The sequence below is a fragment of the Sceloporus occidentalis genome, unplaced genomic scaffold, assembly GCF_023333645.1.
Source record: "Sceloporus occidentalis isolate IW3139 unplaced genomic scaffold, rSceOcc1.0.p SCAF_1, whole genome shotgun sequence".
NCBI lineage: Eukaryota > Metazoa > Chordata > Lepidosauria > Squamata > Phrynosomatidae > Sceloporus > Sceloporus occidentalis.
The window spans coordinates 27,793,806-27,813,484 of NW_028316981.1; the positions used below are offsets into that span (position 1 = coordinate 27,793,806).

The window sequence follows — 19,679 nt, forward strand, 5'->3', positions numbered from 1 at the left end:
AGTGGAAGAGAATGCTAGGAAGGGAAGATGAAAGCCTAGGAGCATCAGTCATAAGGGTGGCGGGGAAAATAAGTCAGCAAGACAAGAGGGAACATGTGGATGACTCTACCACTACTGCCCCCTGCAGGCATAAACTATTCAGTACAGCCATTCTTGTTCTTGACTTCTGACATGCGATGTACATCCTTGATCTTAGTTTAGCATCCTTGTTTTATTCTAGCATGTGATAAACCCACAAAGGATTTCTCCATTCTCTGTCCATCCGATGGTAACATATTTTCTGTTGGTTTCAAAAGAATTGTTCCATTTGCAACAATATTTTTTGAACAAATTGCAAAAATTGTGGAAACTGAAGAGCTAAACTAGCTGATGCCTTTTCCCGTAGATGTTTAAAAATTAAAAGCATCAGGTGGGTTCTCTGCATATTTTTGAACAATCAATCAGTACTTCAGTGCAGTGTGTGTGTGTATTCACACACATACATACACTTTGCTTCACAAGTTCTAAACAGAGACATTTTACATAAATTGTGGAAACCTCAACCAAAAAAAAAAAAAAGAACAACATTTGTTTTCTCATTCTTATGCTAGAATAATTTCACAGAGGTTAACCAAATCTAAACAGAGTGTCTTGATATCAAGAATGGGCAACATAATGAGATTTCTTCATATCTGTAGTTCTAACATTAATGTAGAAATAGAACAGGTCAGTTGATGCAATGAAAATGTACCATAGCAGAGAAAAAGATCTATAGTAGTGGACAAGCTCATTTTTTTTTTTTTTTTTTTTTTTTTTGGAGAAACTGGTCTATTGTAACTAACTGAGCAAATCCTAACAAATTTCTGAGTAACCTCAGAAGAGTGTGAAAATAGCTCCTCTAAAGCATCAAGCCTGGGAGCTCCCAGGAGGATGATGTGCCCTTGAAAGAGCATAATACTTTCTAGCTCACAGTCAGCCTACGCTAGAATACCAAAGTACTGCTTAAAATATCTCTGTTAGAGCATCCATTTAATTACAGTGATTGCAAAGATCATTAATGCTGATGAAAATGCCACTTTGTTTTTAATTGAATATACGGAACATGTTTTGAAGAATAAGAAGAATAAGAGGAAAAACCCTCCAGCATTCTGACCTTTGCTGTAAGTGCAATGTTAGAGTAATGTATTCTCTGTAGAGGCTCTTGGGTCTGTATTGTAAGGGAGGGGCCGAGGGTGTCTGTTACCACTAATGGGAGTCACCCATGTAGATCCTCCAGCCTGTCACTGAGATAATAGCCTGTTCTGTATTGATTTTTTTGCTTCTGCACAACCATTGTTCATGCTTGAAGGAAACAAGGAAAAAACAGCAATGAGCAGGATGACATTTAGTGCCAGGTAAGACTCACAATGACACATAACCTGCCCCCCCCCCCCCAACAGAGGGAGAAATCTCCCCTTAGCAATAGCAAGTACATTTCTTTACCTCTTTTCAGTGCATGTAAGCACTCCCTAAGTGGTTTGCAATGTGTAAGCCAATTACCCCCAACAAACTGGGTACTCATTTTAGTGACTTTGGAAGGATGCAAGGCTGAGTTGACCCTGAGCCCCTGGCTGGTATTGAACTCACAACCCTGCGGTTGATTTGTGAGTGAGTGGCTGCAGTACAGGCATTTAACCATTGCACCACCAGGGCTCCCCTTGATCATTCTCCAAGTGTTATTGCACTGAAATTCTAGGTAATAGGTAATAGGGATTTGTAAAGGATTATTTCTCTCCTGTTCCTTGGTAGAAGAGAGTGCTAGTTGATATCATCTAGCTGCCACCACCCACTGAATTTATCCCCCTCCAACTAGGAACTTAGGGGCTGGACAGATTGGCAGAAAGGGATGGTGAGACGCCATCCCTTTCTGCCCTGGAAGCAGGCTGCGGCAACCACACAGAGCAGTTTGTGCATGGTTCAAAAAGAAGCTCCCTAAATGGGCTTTTTTGTGCCACAGAATGGGCACCATAACTGCCACAGCATGACATTATGACATCCTTTGTGCACCACACCGTTTGGGCACTGCACATGGTGACCATCATCATAGCACGCCCCATGTAAACGGGGGCATGCCAAGATGGCACCCACGGCACACAGTAGGGTTTGGGAATATGTGAACGCTCCACCCTACCGCAGCCCTAGTTCGGGCCCAGGCCAGCACAAAGTGCCAATCTGTTCAGCCCCTTAGTGGGAAGCAACTGAACAACCTGACATGTTTCCACCTCTTACTCTGCAGAAGCTCTCTCTTCCCCTACTCTGTTGGAGATTAGACCCCTACAGAAATGTGGATAACAAATACTGTGCAAAAGGCATATAAAACAAGTGTGAGAAAAAGGAGGTCTTTAAAAGAAAGCTTTATTTTAAGCAAGCAATCAAAATAGCAAAAAGTGTTATGAGCTGTGCTCAGTAAATATTAATATTAGACTTTGATGCATACGGCCCGTTGCCAGAGTCTGCATACATTGGAAGAAGGAATGCTGGACAGGTAGGGCAAGAGAGCTTGGATCCCTTACAAGCCAAGCCTGAGTTCAATAGTGTAAACTAGAATTTTTCTCCAATCCCTGCACCCAACCCCCACCTCTACCCCACTGATAAGAAAATAGTTTCTTTTTTAAATAATAGTCTTTATTAGTTATATATAATAAAATAATTTCACTACAGAATTTCAAATGAAATCACTTTTTTGTTCTTTTATCTTAATAGATTTTCCTCAATCTTCCTTAAGTTTCTAGGATATTGAAGAGTTCTTTTTTCTTGAAGTGTAAAAGAAACTATCTATCTTGTTATGTATTATGTATAATATAACAAATACAGAAATCAACTCTGACTCATTCAGTATACATTCTCTTAGTTTCATCTCTTAACAAAGAAGTCTTATGCTTATTTAATTGTCTAATATATATTTAAGGTTTTTAAATCCTCAGTTCTTATTTTTATAAAGGATGCTTGTCAGGGGTGTCATTTGTTCATCTACAAACCTGTAACAATAAAAAGGTTACATACAGATTATGAGAGGAAAGAAGTTCAATATGTTACCATCACAGAATTTTAAACTGTTAAATATCCAAAATATCTGTTTTTATATTCCATCTTGTTCCCCATAAAGCCAAAACTTGTTTCCAATCATCTTTCCTTTTCATTGTATCTTGATCTTGTATTTGACAAGATATCTTGTCTAGTTCTCTGTACTCATTCACTTTTTGCATCCAATTGGATGATAAGGAAATAGTTTCATTAATGAGAGCAATCAGGGCTTAACTACTTTTGTTTACCTGCATTAAATAGAAACCCTGTCAAACTGGTGCAGACTGGGACCTCACGCACATGCGCGTGCGCACACACACACAGTGAGGTATTGTGCAGCTTCCAGAGACGCTGAGCAACTCCACCTGGATTTAAAAGAAGGTATATGTCTGTATGTCCAGGAAAGCAACCAAATGGCTGATAAGCCAGCTAATACTTAAACAAACAAACCCCGAGATAGCAGAGTCAGTGCAAGCAACACAGTTTTGGAGATGCAAAGCTGTAGCAACAGAAGGATTACCAAAAGAGTTGTCAGACAGTCCAAGATTCAAGGTATTGGATAGGCAGGTCGATAAGGCAATCCAAGGTCAAGGTTTCCGGATAATCAAGAGAGTCAGCAATCTAAGAAACAAGGGTTTGTTCCAAGAAGGCAGAGTCTTTCCTTCAGAGAAGTCAGATAACCACTGGCAAAGAGCCACACCTGTTCTAGCTGCCTAAATAGGCCAGCAGCAGGCCTTCAGGTGTGTCTGATCACACACTTCTGAGGAAGCCTCTGTGATCTTCAAAGGCCCTCTCTTTCAGCTCGACGCTCCCTGAAGGTAGGCACACTTCCCAGATCTTCTTCTATGTCCAAAGCCTCAGTCCCAGGCAGACTTGGCTGCTGAACGTCTGGAGGGGCCACAGACTCTGCTCCAGCAGAGCTAGGGCCAGTCCCAGGCTCCCCAATTACAGGTTCAGGTCCCAGGGGCTCTGGCTCATCCTATGAGTCTTCTGAGTCATCCTCCAGACTGGGCATGACACTGTACTTAACTGGCTTTATCTCTTGTATGCAACTCCATTGTTTCAACTTCCCAGACCATCAAATGAGTTATTATCAGTGCGCAGAGGGGACATTCACATCTGCCCTTTTTTAAAGAGACACATGTTTGCACTCATCACTTTAAGCACATGTTTAACATTTTATAGAACATTAAAGGGGAGGCAGTGGCTTAGTTCTGATGATTGTAAGGTTGACAGTTCAAGGCCTGAGTGCTGCATGATGGGGCGAGCTCCTGTCACTAGTCCCAGCTTCTGTCAACCATGCTGTTTGAAAGCTTGCAAATACAAGTAGATAGATAGGTACCACTTCTCAGTGGGATGTAACAGTGTTTGATGCAGTCATGCTGGCCACATGACCACCAGAGCAGTGCTCAGACAACACTGGTTCTTCGGCTTAGAAACTGAATGAGCACCACCCCCTACAGTCAGTTACAACTAGACTACCTTTACCTTTATAGAACATTGAACATGTTATGCCCCACACAGAGGCATTCCCTTCACTTTAGGAGATAGCCCCCAAGTAAGAAAGAGGCAAAACACACACAGAGACACACACAAAAACAGAGGTGGGGAGGCGTTACAAACTGCCGCTTTGCAGCGGTCTCCCAGCACTGCTGTTTGCTCCGCGAGGGAGCCGCTGCAGCCAAACTGCGCGGCTCCCTTACGGAGCAAAAAAGAAGCTCCAAAATGGAGCTTCTTCTGGCGGCGCACTAATGATGCAGCGCAGCGCCAATGGCGCACTCACGACGTCATTAGCGCCGCGCGACGTGCAGACGCACAGCATCTGTTACATCAAGATGGCGGCGGCCGTGTGGAACGGCTGCCGCCATTTGTTACAGACAGAGTCCGTAACAGGAATAGGGGGGTCTGGAAGAGACGCCCCTTTTTTAAACTGGGACGTCCTGAGGACGTCCCAAGTGGCGGTTTGTAACCCACCAGAGAGTCTAGTACAAGCATGGTGATTCCACTCAGGGTTTAGTCCACCCAGGACTGGGGTACAGGCTCAGCAATTAAGATAGCTCCTTTAATGTTCATACAAAACCTGGGGTAGATTTACCATCCTATTGATTTCGGAGCTGCCAGTCATTATAAGAAGGTAGAACTCCATGTTGCTCTCCTGTCCCATTTCAATTTCTGTTTCATTTACTATTGAGGTTTGGTAGCAGTTGAGCCTGGTGGCAAAGCTGTTAAATTTTACAAATCCAAATTCCAAAATGCATACACAGAGGGTTGAATTATGAGTGGGCCTTGCCCCTATTTTCCATTTTGTAAGAATTGACTTAACTACCCTTTCAGAAAGCTAAAGAAGCATGGCTTAGCTACAACAAAGGAGTTTATCAGACAAGGGAAATTGGAAGTACACTCGGCCCCCGGGTTACGAAATTAATTCGTTCCGCCGCCATTTTCGTAACCCGGAAGGCTTCGTAAGCCGAAAAAGCCATAGGCGCTAATGGGGAAAAGCCGCGATTCCGTGCAAAATAGCGCCGAAAAGCACCAAAATTTTATTCGCAACCCGGAATAACCTTCGTAACCCGGAAATATTTTTTATTATTTTTTTTTTTCGTAACCCGGAAATTTCGTATCGCGGCGCATTCGTATCCCGGGGTAAGAGTGTATAAGCCAATGGCAATCTGAATGCAATCATGGAGTTTAACGTTATTGCGTGATAGACAACCAAATGCAATTTTGGGCAATGGTAAGTCAGTCCGAACACAATCATGGGGTTTAACGTTATTGCGTGATAGACTACCAAATGCAATTTCGGGCAATGGGAAGTCAGACCGAATGCAATCATGGGGTTTCACATTATTGCATGAGAGGTTATCACACGCAATTTTGGGCAATGGTAAGCTATTTTCGGGCAATGGGAAGTCAGTTCGAATGCAATTTGAATTCACTTAAATTCGCTGAACTAGCAAATTCACGAGAATGCGTTCTGGCCCCACTTTCTTTTCATTCGAAATTAAGAGAAATTCCTCCCATGTGATACACTCGAAAGAGAAGAGAAGGTGGTACCTGGGATTTCATGAAGAGTCTCCTACTTTCCCCCAGCCACCCATAACTGAAGTACTATGTCAACAGGTTTCCCTTGTGAATTCCATTAAAACATCTAGGCAGAAATGTACAAAGTAAAAAAATTGAAGATTTATTGTAACAACTAAAATAAACATCTAGCCTTAGGCTGGTTCACAGTTTGGGTACCTATTTATCTACTTGCATTTGCATGCTTTCGAACTGCTAAATTGGCAGAAGTTGGAACTAGTCATAGGAGCTCACCCCATCATGCGGCACCCAAGCCTTGAACTACCAGCCTGCCAGTCTGGTATATATACTGTTGGTTGAAAGAATGTGTTTTTGCATGTTAATCTCTGTATTGTTCTGCTGTTGAATGGCAAGGCCTGCCACAGCCACCAAACTGTGCGACTTCCCTCCAGAGGAAAAAGAACCTGGGAAAACTGGGCTCTTTTTCTGCCACCATTGTTACATTGTGAGTGCACAAATGGTGCATTTGTGATGTAACTGGCATGGCATGACGTGCGGACGCTATGCGTCCGTGACATCATAATGGCAGCACTCATGTACATGGGGTGCCACCATTGTAGTGCTGCCAGTCCATGCTAGGGTTAGGGACTGTGTGGTTGCTGCATGGTCCCTAACCCTAGTTGCACCGCCGCCATGCTACAAAAGGCCTGTCTGTCCTGGGCCAAAGTTTGGTTACCAAAATCAAGACCCAGCTCATGCAGATAAAAACCAACCAGGGTGAGGGCGGGTTCCCAGCAGACAATGGCTCATTAATTAAATAGACAACCATTCAACAATGCAACAATACACTGATTAACATGCAAAAACACTTCTCAACCAACAGTATATATACCCCACTCTCTTCCATTCCAGCATTCTCTGAAGATGACAGCCACAGCTACTGGAGAAAGTCAGGAATAAACTCTTCTCGAACATGGCCACATAGTCTGAAAAACCCACAGAAAACTACACAGAACTAGCTGCCATAAAACTAACAAAATTCAGGATAGGTTATGCGATTAAACCAAAATAAGAATATATAAAACATGCTGAACTGCATGAGCACACAGGGTCCATGGCCAAATCTCTTTCTTTTGTATTCATTTTCTTTTATATATGTTCACACAACACATTACAATTCATAGAAGAGTTCATTCCTATACAATATATCAAGTAACAAGATCCTTTGACTTGTGTCATTTCCAATACTTAAGAAAAATGCTTCTATTCTTAAAATATCTATACAAAATTTATCTTCCCATTCTATAACAATTTATAAACGGTGGTGTTACTCCTAAGGCAGATAGATCATGGCCAGACTTGTTTTCATGGTCCTGGCTATTAAATCAATTGTTGAACAATGTATCAACACTTATGAAAATTCTTCTGGTTCAATGGGTCTGCTCTGAATTCAGGCCCAAATCTTATTTTTCCATTGCTTTAGTAAAGATGTGTGTTTCTTTCCATTCTTTTGCTAGAATGATTCATAATGCAAATAGCATGTATATTATTACCGCAGTGTAATCTCTTGGCACCTGGTCTGGTTAATGGAGTTAATTGTAACAGAGCCAGTGGTCTTTTTAATAGCTCTAAGAAGCCCCTTGCCCTATTTTTGACTAAGTTATAATGCCACTATATATGAGCAAAAGCATTCCTTCCTTTGTTAAATCTCTAAGATCTATAGGAACTGCAAACATTATGGATATTTTAAAAGGGTTATCAGTCCTTATATAGCTTAAAAGAATCCACTAAATTTACTTCCAACACACATTTAACAGAATTATTACAAACTTGTTTCCATTGATCATCAAGTACAATAATATTTAATTCCCTTTCCCACCTCTGGTTAATTGAGTCTATTCTGCTGAAACTGATATTCATTAAGATTTTATACACTTTAGAGAATAAACCTTTTTTGTACCCCCGAAAATAATAGCTTTTTGAATGGAATGTAAGTGGCAATATCTCAACCTCTTCTTATATTCTGGATATCATTCCTTATCTGTAATGGAAGATGAAGATTAACACACATACAGTTTGACATTATGATTCCACGATGGAGCAAGAAAGAAGTTTTAGAAGCTAACCCTTACAACTTTGATATTTTCCCCAAAGTATTTTATCTATGCCTTGTCTGTCTGCTCTTCCCTGCTCTCGATGTTCTTGAGAACTGAAATGAATCCTGTTTGCCGATGAAAAATTAACCCCAATTTAATCCTGAATTCAAGAGGGAAGTATGTGCCAGAAACCACATTTATGATAGCGTCACTATTACTTGCTGATAATAGTAAGTAAAACTAGTAACTGAAGAGGAAACTAGATGTTCAGGGGAATATGTATTACTAAAACTGATCCAATGACGAATCAGGCCACAGGGTGGAAACAAAACATGCTTAATGCAAGATAAATAGGTGAGGAACATGAATCATGAAGATGATGACAAACAGTTGTTTTTTTCCAAAACATGAGCATACACATCTCTTAAAAAATTGCCAACACTCTTCAAGCGGAGCTCATTAGGGAGTGCGTTCCAGAGTCTAGGGGCTGAGACAGAATAAGCCCTCCTCGTAACAACGTAGTGGACATTTGACTCTTCTTCTTCTTCTTCTTCTTCTTCTTCTTCTTCTTCTTCTTCTTCTTCTTCTTCTTTTCTGGCTTGCTGCTTCTTTTTGGACTGGCAAACAGCTGGATCAGGGCCACAGTGTGTGGTTGCCATAGTCCCGATCCAGTGATCAAAGGCGCAGCATCAAGCCACCCCTTCAGGGCTGTCTGTTTTGGCCCTAAGTCCCTAAAAAGTCTGCTTTCCTTTGTGGAAAGATACATACACACACACACACACATTCAGAACAAGTAACAACCCAGTGTGGCAGACCTTTCCCCCCTTTACCACCACTCTCTTATATTTTATTTCAACTTTTTTAAAATAAATTTTCCAGTCCTACACTCCTATCTACCCCACAGCTGCTGGGCTTTTAAAAATTTGCGACAGAATATACTGGAAATAAAACAGTTCATCAGTAAGATGTACTAGCTGCAGGAGGATAGACCTCCTTCTCCTGGCTGATTTCATAGGGTCAGTAGGGAAAGGGATCTCCTGGCACAACTTACTTTACTTATTTAATGTAGGAGTTTGTGTTTGGTTAACAAAAGCAAGCTCTTTCCCCACAAGACTAGAGGGGCCTCCTTTTCTGCAGTCTGTCTCTGCGTTCAAATAGACTAGAGAAAACAAAATGTTAAATCTTAGAATCCAAGCCAACTAATAGTCCTAACAGGTACTGGGGACAATGCCTAGAATATGGATTTAATCTGGCCAACTTGGTCAAATGAAAACATTACACTCTGAGTCTGATAACAGCCCCACCTTTAAAATTTCCATTGGACTTACCCTTCTGCAGGGAACAGAAAGCACTGATGAACATAACTTATCCTAGCCATGGATCTGCCCCAACCTCCCCTCATTACCTGATCTTCCATTCCTGCACTGAGGCAACTGTCTGCACATTGCCTGTCTGGGGTGCAGAGGGAACTCAGGGGTATTTCCCAACATCTTCCAAAATGTTTTTCCCTCTACAACCCATTTAATGATCCATTTTTTATCCCAATTAGTCAGTAGAATCCACAATCTTCAGGTGCCTGTGGATATTTTGCTCTGTCTTGCGTGTTTCTCTTTCCTATCTTCCTTTGTAGATGTTCAAAGACTGCAGCTCTGAGGTTTGAGATAGAATGTCCATGAAGATCAAAGTGTTCTGAAACTGTTTTTTTGTGCATTCCCATTCTTAATGTATGGTTTATGTTGATTTCTCTTGGCCACTGAATCTGCCTTGCACTCTGTGTTCCAGATCCTATAATGTTTTATTGGTCCTATTGTCCAACAGGCATCTCTAACATAAAAATGTCACATGAATACAGGGAGTTTGTGTGAGAAGGAGCCTGGACTAGTGAAGGGTTTTTATGCAACCATAGTGGAATTAATAAGCCAATTAATGCAACTTTCCATGACTGCCCCTGTCAACCAAATATTGCTTTCACTTCATCTATATCTTTGACTAGGCCAAAACACAGACTCACACATGTACCCATGGGTTGCTGCCAAAAAAAACAAACAAACCCCTAAAGGCTGCTTGAGCTCATGAAAACTCAATTTTGGTGAAAGTGGCCCAGTACAGACAGGCCCTGAAGGACGCCCTTGTCACGTGCGAGGAGCACCCTGCCCACACTCCCCTTGCCCCTCGCACGTGACGACGGCATCCTCGCTGTGCGGCGCCGAATAGACGGCGTGTGTAGCGATGACGTCACTGCTGCACAGCCTCCCGATGGAACTGTGCAGCAGCGATGTGCTTGTGCCACCACCAGATTTTGCAGTGGTGCAAAAAGAGCCACATTTAATGGTCCTTTTTTGCGTAGCCGTGCCGTGAAATTTGGTTGCTGCAGTGCGGCTCCACAGCAAAGAAAGGTGGCTCCCAGCCGCCTCTTCCTGGTGCTCTGTACTGCGCCAGTGATGGCTCGAGACACCCTTTTTTATATTGAGAAAATATTCTTTGCATCCCTAATTTGGACTATTGTATGAGGAATACCACAAGCAAAGATTATGCAAACAGTTTTCCCTTTATCCACCAAGGCTTATGTTTCCAAGCCAATCAGGAACAAGGCATGCTGGGTTACAATCCATTTCACTGCCTGACAGGGAAGTGGGGGTTGCAGAGGATTGAAGAGAGAAAGAGACACAAAGGAAAGGGAAAATAGGTTAGATAAAGTCAAGAAAGCCTTACTTTCACATACCCCCAATCCTGTATTCTGGTGTTTTGTTACTGAAAAAAAGACTCATTCTAAGGTTTGACAGAGATGGCAAAAGGGGGAGGAAGGACAGAAGAGCAGCACTGTTTTATGCTAAAAATGCTTAGAAGATTCAGATTTCTCTTTTGGTTAAGAAAAAAAAAAAAAAGGAGGGGAGCAGTAGAAAAGCTCCTTTTAAATACAACATGGTTTTTCTTTCCTGCCTAGGTTCCTTCTCTCTCCCCCCTCTCCACTGAAACCTCAAATAGCCCTTGGCATTACAGTGTTGAATGAAAAGACACTTTAGAGCTAGTTCAAGCAGTTCATTTTCTGTCAATCAACTCGCAGGCTAAGAAATATCAAGGCAGTGACATGACAAGAGTTCCATTTCAATATCTTTACACTTGATAAGATAATCCTAGAGGAGCGACAGTGATCAAATATTTACATGCTGCACTCGGTAAAATGAAAAATCACAAAATTATATGGTAATAGCAGCAAAGTTATTACACCAAAGAAGGTGGGGGAAGGCACCAGAACCAAAATTAAAGCTAGCACACTCCTTTCCCTTGAGAGCGAGGCAGAATGAAAAGAGAACTGTCTGGTTTAAGAATGTCAACATCGGCTTTGCCACAGATTAGCTCGACCTTTCTCAGCATGTCCAATCATCTAAGGACTACTGAAACAGAGTCTTTGCAGCCTGATCCTATGAAGTAGGGCACAGGCAAAGTAATCCATAGCTTTGGTTGCAAAAGCCTCTCTGCAGGGGTAACCCAAGGTCACAACTGGATATGACCTTGCCCTAGAGCTCAGAAAAGTTGCTTTGTTGGACTACAACTCCCAGAATCACCCAGCCAATATAGTTGGGTTTAGGGCAAAGGATACCTTTTTGAAGCAGAGTCAAAGTAACAACCAGTCTTGGTGCTACACAACTAGGAGGATCACTTTGCTCCTAATATAGCACAACAGTTTCCTGCAAACAAGGACACTTATGTGACACTGGTGGCATAGAATGCCAGTGTAGATGTAATGGCCTGAATCCTATTGCTAGCCCAAAACAGAGTAAACCCACTGAACCAAGAGCATGTATATATATAGTCCCAGCTGAGCCATGAAATCCACTGGATAACCCTTGGAAAGTCAGACTCTCTCAGCCTCAGGGGAAGGCAATGGCAAGCCCCCTCTGAACAAATCTTGCCAAGAAACCCACATGATAGATTTGCCTTAGGGTTGCTATAATACATGACTTGAAGACACATAACAACAAATACACACACACACAGAGAGAGAGAGAGAGAGAGAGACAGAGACTTGCCATTCAACAATGGATTCAGTGGCAGTAGCATCACTAGAGTTGGTGTCACCCCAGTATAGTAACTCATGCTATCGCCCTAGGCTATTTGGCAGGCGTGCGCACACACACACACACAGCCAGGCCAGTGGTCCTATAGGAGTAGATCAGGCTTCTGTGGAAGATAAGGGCTCCACTTTATTTGCTACCGACTAGTAGCCCGGGGTACCTGAAGGAACCATCCATGCCCAGGCCATTCCAGTCTACGTGCCTTGTTCACTACTCCCAAAGGAGTCGAAGTGCTATTCGGTGAAGGGAGAGGTTTCCAGGTTTTCACTCTGGCATGCTGACAGTGTCGAAGCCATCTTTCTTGCCACCTGCAGGCAGGTGTAATGGGTCCTATCCAGGACTCTCAGTCTTCAAGGGTCCTGGTCTATTCATGGAGAGGCACAGCAATACACACTGGAAGGCAGTCTCTTCCCATAAGCATATTAAGAGACACCCCACTCCAAGGTGTTACCCCGTGTGGTCTGCACCTACCTTCTAAAAATGCTCCTATTCAGTAAGTTTAGTCTAGTTGGGACTAACCAATAGGATTCAGGTCAATGTGTTTATTAAAGATGATTCTGCATGAGACAGTGATAAAACTAATGGGAACAAGAAATTATTGAAGCAAAAAGTATAGCCATGGACTGTATAACTTTTTCTTCCTCCACTGTTCCTCCAGGAGATGCCAGCAATAACCCTAGGTGAATCAATCAATCAGGGATTCATAAACAACTCCTTCTCAAACCTTAGAAATGATGTGAAGTTGAAGGCTTTTGTGGCCAGCATCTGGCTACATGGTTATGTTCTGAAGAATTTATACTTGATGTTTTGCCTGCGTCTATAGCTGGCATTTTCACAGAATGCTGGCATGGAAGTGAGTGGGGTATATATATACCTTGGTTGAGAGGAAGTGATTTACGTGTTAATCTGGGTGTTGGTCTGTTGTGGAATGGCAAGGCCTCAGGATGTCCATTTAATTAGTGATCTATTGTCTTCTGGGAAAACCCCTGACCCTGGGTGGTTTTCATTTGAACTTGCTGGGTCTTGATTTTGATGTTTTTCAGGACTGGTAGCCAACTTTCAGGGTTTCTTCTTTCTTGTTGAAGTTGTCTAGGCGTTTGTGAATTTCAATGGATTTCCAGTGCATTCTGACCTAGACAGTTGTTGGCATGGTTCAGAATTTCAGTGTTTTCAAATAGCATTTTATGTCCAGGGTTGGTTTATGACATGTTCTGCTACTGCTGATTTTTCTGGCTGATGCAGTCTGCAGTGTCTCATGTTCCTTGATTTCTGTTTGGACGCTGCATTTGGTGGTTCCTATGTTGACCCGTCCACAGCTGCATGGTATGCGGAAAACTCCTGTGGCTGTGAGGGTGTCTCTCTTGTCCTTTGCTGAGCATAGCATTTGCTGGATTTTCTTGACTGGTTTGTAGATCATCTGGAGGTTGTGTTTTCTCACTAGTTTCCCTATTCTGTCTGTGACTCCTTTGATTTATGATAAAAATACCTTTCCTTTGGGTGATTGTTTGTCTTCGCTTCTATGGGTTTTCCTGGGTCTTGCAGCCCTTCTGATGTCTGAGTGGAATAACCATTAGCCTGTAGAGCCCAATCTAGGTGCTTCAATTCATGTTCCAGGAAGTGGGGTTCACAGATCCTTTTTGCCCAGTCTACCAGTATTTTTTATTTTACTTCTTTTTTGTCCTGGGTGATGGTTGGAGTTCTTGTGTAAGTACAGTGCGCCCGCGTCATACGTGGGTGCATTATATGCTGCTTTCAGCATACAAAGAAGTGGCACCGTGCACTGGAAGAAACAATGATGCATGTGCCTGTGGCACCACCACCACACCGCTGCGAGCATGAGCCCCATTGCTTGTAATGGGGCTCAAGCATACACACTATTTCTTTTACGCAGGGGTGGGGGTCTGGAACAGATCCCCCACATAGAAGAAGGGTGCACTGTATCTGTCCATGTGTGTAGGTTTACTGTATACTGTGTGGCCCAAATGTTGATTCAGTTTGCGGATGTCCAAGAATGGCAATGTTCCTTCCTTTTCTTTTTCCATTGTGAATTGGATGTTGCAGTGGTTGTTGTTCAGATGGTTCAAAAACATGGTGAGATCTTCTTTTCTATGGCTCTAAATGGTGAAAATGTAATCCACATATTGGAACCATGTTGTGGGCTTTTTTGGTACTGTTTCCAGGGCTTGCTTTTCAGTGATCAATGTAAAAGTTTGCTATCATGGGGCTCAAAGGGCTTCCCATGGCTACCCCATCTCTCTGCTCATAGAATCCATTGTCCCACTGGAAGTAGCTTGTGGTGAGGCAATGTTTGAACAGGTCTATGATGTCTTCCAGAAAAAATTGTTGGATGAGTGCCATGGTGTCCATTATGGGGACTTTGGTGAACAGGGAGACCATATCCAAACTGATGAGTAGGGAGTTTTTCACACTAGCGAGATCCTGCTGGAAAACAAGGTGTAAAGGGGAGTTAAATTAGAGAAAACCTAGAAACGGTTGAAGTTTATCACACAATGTCGCTGTTAATGTGAAGTAATGCAAAGTTAAACTGGAAGAAAATGGCAGCTTTTTACTTTCATAAAATTCTGAAAATAAAAAGGTGGCATTTTTCTCCACTTTAATCTCGGTTTAATTTCACATTATTTCACTTTAGCAGCAATTTGGTGTGATAAACTCCCCGAATTTGTGGATTCTGTTTAAATTTGAATTTAATTTAACTCTCGTTTAAATCCCATTTTCCCGTGGGATCTCAGCTAGTGTGATAAAGCTCGATGTCTCCAGATTTGAGTTCGAGGATGTTGATTTTTTTCTACGAAGTGAGCTGAGTCCTTGATGTAATGGGGGGTTTGCCCTATATAGGTTTGTAATTGTGTGGCCAGAAACTTGGCCAAGTCATATGTTGGAGATTCAGTGGTGCTCAGTATGGGCCAGAGTGGAATAGAATCCTTGTGGATGTGAAGTCGAAGGCTTTCATGGCTGGCATCCATAGTTTTTTGCAGGTTTTTTGGGCTATGTGGCCATATTCTATAAGAATTTATTCCTGACGTTTTGACAGCATCTTTGCCAGCCACAGATGCTGGTGAAACATCAGGAATAAACTCTGCTAGAACATGGCCACATAGCCCGAAAAACCCAGAAAAAAGTATGGATGCCAGCCATAAAAGCCTTCGACTTCACACTGTGCAGTACTGTTTTTAAAGTTTCTATATAATATTTTAATGAATTTTAATATTTTAAATATTTAATGTTTTAATTTTAAAAATTGCTTTTTAAATCTTATAGTTTTATGTCTGTTTATACTTTTGTATTGTTTTTAGTTTGTATTGTTTTAAATATGTGGTTAGCCACTTTAAATCCCACTATTGGGGGAAAGGTGGGCTATAAATGAATAAAATCAAATGAATAAATAAATAAAAACCAGATGGATCTTTCCATCCTCCTGAGTCTTCCACGTGGCCTTACAAGGTATCCCAGGGTTTAATTCTCAGATTGTACACTCTCTCCTTGATTTACTGTACAGTTTTACTGCTCCAATTGATGGCCTCGCTTTGCTTGTCCAGGGAAGGCAGCTCTAGAAACATAGAAGAAAGCACAAAAGTATACAATGACAGGCCTGTATTTACTGCAGCAGGGTGCTATCAATGGTGAGTTGAGAAGCTGCAAAAGGGGGTTATTTTCTAATTCGTTTTAAATTACTCTGCATTGTCCTTGATTAAGAGACATGGTCTTTCCCTCCCCTGTGCCTCCTTCTGTTTCTCTGCAGGAAGCCAGTTAACCACCCACTGCAGCTTCAAGGCATGCACACTTTGATGGATGGAGAATCTGGAGCCGTGCCATATTGGAGGCTTCTCATCTTTTTATGGGATCCTGCAAATCTGCCAAACAGTGTCTGTCACACGTCCCCAGCCCAATCTTTCTCTTTCCAATGAGGCCAATCAGATAATGCAAAGCTTTTGTTTCCAAATTAATGGTCAAACCAGAAAAGTGACAACTAAGTTCACAAGAGTTCCTACTCTGAATAGAGATGGTCATGACTGGGTGCTCAAAACTCACTCGCTTCTCTTCCTTGCTCATCTTTTGCCCTTGTGTGTGACTTTGGGGAAGTCTTCAGCTTGGATTTCTTCTGACAAACATTGCTTACATTATAAACAGCAATCCAATTGTTTCCAAAGGAAAAGCATTCTCACAACTTTTCTCCAATTTTCTTTAAAAAGAAAGAAGAAAGAAAGAAAGGACATGCATCTTTCTGTTAAGATTCAGGCTGGTGTTTACAACCCAGATGCTATGTTGTTCACAGCACGTCATGCCAAACTTCCTTTGAAAATCAGAGGGCTCTGGTGGAAGACCTGAGGTATGGTGAAAAGGATAGCAGTAGAAGGACTAGGGAACTATTAAACATTAGACAGAGGTAAATGGAGAAGAGAATCAAGGATACTGTGGACAGGCAAAACAACAAACAAATGGATCCGAGAACAGATAAAGTCTGAACTGTTTTTGGAAGCTAAGGCATGGTACAGACCATCCCTTTTCACGGTGGATTGGGGCCAGGGCAGCCTCACCGACAGCCCTGCGCCCCCAATCCACCATTTTTCCAGGCCAAAGAAATGTCGCTTCTCTTTGGCCTGGAAAAGGGGTGTCCTTGGGGCTTCATGCCCCCAGACACCCCCGGCACTAAAGAGGAGAAAGGGGTGGCTGCTGCAGCCCCTTTCTCCTCTGCATTGCTGGCGTGGCTGTTTGGTTGCAGCACCAATGATGTGCGGGCCCAAAAGGAGTTCCGTTTCAGAGCTCCTTTCCATGCCTCCACCAGGCTGCCATAACTGGCCTAGTACAGTGTGGAGATGTCATGCCCGTGCCACACCATTGGGACACAGTGCATGTGTGACATCATCATTACGTGCACCATTTGAACAGCACCACGTAATGATGGTGCCCTCCACACAAACTAGGGTTAGGGAGCATGCGGTTGGTGCATGGTCCCTAACCCTAGTATCTGAGGGAGTAGGCTGCATTTCAGCAGTCTGTACCACACCTAAGACAACTAAACTGAAGCTGTCATACTTTGGACACATTATAAGAAGATATGATTCACAAGAAAAACAATAATGCTAGGAAAGGTGGACGTCCAGATGGTTTCAGTGGGCCTTTAGCGTCTTGTGTGAATTGTGATCTCTCTTGGATACAATTATGATCTTTGGGATATGGGAAATAGGAGTACAAACCAGCTGTCTTCAGGTTCTACCATTATTTATTATCACCTACTGAAATATAAAGGAACCATTGTTGACTTTTAAATGAAGGACATGCATCTTAACTAAACCATTGTCCTTTCATTACTGTTATAAACCCATAGCTCTAAATTTAGAATTTAGGTTCAGAATGGAGAAGACCCTGCAGGCCCTGAACAGAATGGTTGAGGACAGGGATGCTTGGAGGTGTATCATTCATGGTGTTGCAATGAGACAAAGTCAACTCAAAGAAAGTTAACAAAGCTTGCACAAATGGAAACAAGGCCAGAAAAATGACTGTTTGGGCAGATATCTGCTGGAACAAGTTGTAGCACAGTCCAGTCTACCTGGTATGGCATGTTTTAGAACCACTAACCACCACCAATGTAAAAATAGAAGAAATTGCAGATGATATGAGAAAGTTCTGGGTGTCAGTGCTGCAACAGCCTAATTTCACAGCATTTTTGTTCCCTATGGCTTATCTCCTGTTCTTTTTCTTTGATTTGTCAGCTTGTGAGTCCAGGCTGAAAGGGAGTGCCTCTAGCTATGCTGTCTCTCTGTCATGTTTATTAGCTATATTCAGAGACACTCTGCCAGCTCGTTTCTCTTAGAGAGAGACCCTGTGACAAAGTTCAAGGTCCCCTGCCCTTCAGGAATATAGGAAGTGCCCTTGCACTGGGTCACATTATTGGTTCATCAAACTGAGTCCATCCAGCGTTTCAAACAGGAATTTCCCCAGCCCTGGAGAGTCTGGAACTTTCCTCATGCAAAGCATGGGCTCCCCCACTATGCATAACCTTCCTCTCAATGTACCCATCTAAAAAATCATATTGAACCTAGGTTCACTGAAAAGTCTTCCTTTTACATGTTCTGTCAGACTGGACCAGGCCCTTGGTGTCCATTGAGGCTTGGTTCCAGGGTCCCTCATGGAAACCAAAATCCATGGATGCTCAAGTCCCATTATATACAATGGCATTGTAAAATGGTATCCCTTTTATAAAATGGCAAAATCAAGGTGTGCATATGTATGAATATTTTCGAATCGTCTTCGGTTGAATCAGTGGATGCAGAATCCATTGGCCAACTGTGCATAGGGCCTGTGAGAGCTGGCTGGTAATGTATCCAGTAAGCATTGTTATGTGCGCTGTGTTTATATTGCCAACTAGCTGACAACCATGCCCCCCCCCCCTTTAACAACAGGTATGAACGTTCTGAAAGCAAGTGAGGATGTCCACAAAACTCCTGCAATGAGTTCATAGCATGATAACAATGGCAGCAACAAATGGCTGGAGTCTGAACTTTGAAACTTGATGATAGATGACTAACTGAAAATAAAATAGTGAATTAACTGTAAATAAAACACACACATACATACCACCCAGGTAATAAGCCTTAATGTCTTGGCTCAAACAGGTAGATTATTGGGGGGAAGGATGACATATTTTTATTCCCTGAATCAAATGCAATGTTTTTAAGACAAAAGATCTAGACTATTTGGAAAAATAACACTGAAAGCAGTGCTATGGTAAAATGTGAAATTCATATTTTAAAAGCAAAAACAAAATACCAATTAGTGTGATGCAGAAAATACTGTTCATAATATATCCAAAATACCAGAGAAGCAGTTATTTTAAGGCTTTATTTCATGGTAGGCAAAGGGATAATTTTAAAAGATTTACTCACAAAGAAATTTCAAGCAACTATTTAAAGACATTCTCTATGAAACCCAAGCTATCAAGCATCTTAACTAAAATAACGCTTAGGCTGGGCCAATAAAAAACCCTGTGGAAGAATCTAGTGTCTCAGTGGAATACGCTGACATCTTCTGTGCATTAAATCACATTTCAGCGGTAAACAAAAGGGGCTTCTGTCTCCATTTTCTTGTGTTTCAGCATTCGTTGAAGGTACTTTGTTGCCTGAAAAATGATTAAATATAAAATCAGATGTTTGCTTAAATGCAGTAACATTTTGTGCCCTACACAAGGCAAAAATTATGAGATTAAGCAATCAGTGAACTGCTTATTAGCATTCTCCAACAAGAAATCTTGATTGCAATGGGGGAAATCACATATGCAGTGCAATTGAAAACTCAAGCCATGTTCAGGCATTAGCTACAGAGATGGTAAGAGACAGTAGGGCTGGTCTGAAAACCCCAATTCTGGGATTGCAAATGCCATTGGCCCCACCTTTGACATACACACATTCACCATGATGAGTCAAAA

General features: G+C 42.1%; 1 protein-coding gene across 2 annotated transcripts in view; it reads right to left on the reverse strand.

Annotated features, from left to right (window-relative positions):
* Positions 1 to 19,099: 19,099 nt before the first annotated feature.
* The window catches only part of FHIT (fragile histidine triad diadenosine triphosphatase), a 1,019,791-nt gene continuing 1,019,211 nt past the window's right edge, over positions 19,100 to 19,679 (reverse strand). For both annotated transcript variants that reach the window (XM_089494469.1, XM_089494397.1), the window contains one exon: positions 19,100 to 19,373. The gene's annotated coding sequence lies outside the window, so the exon portion shown is untranslated. The remainder of the gene's footprint in view (positions 19,374 to 19,679) is intronic.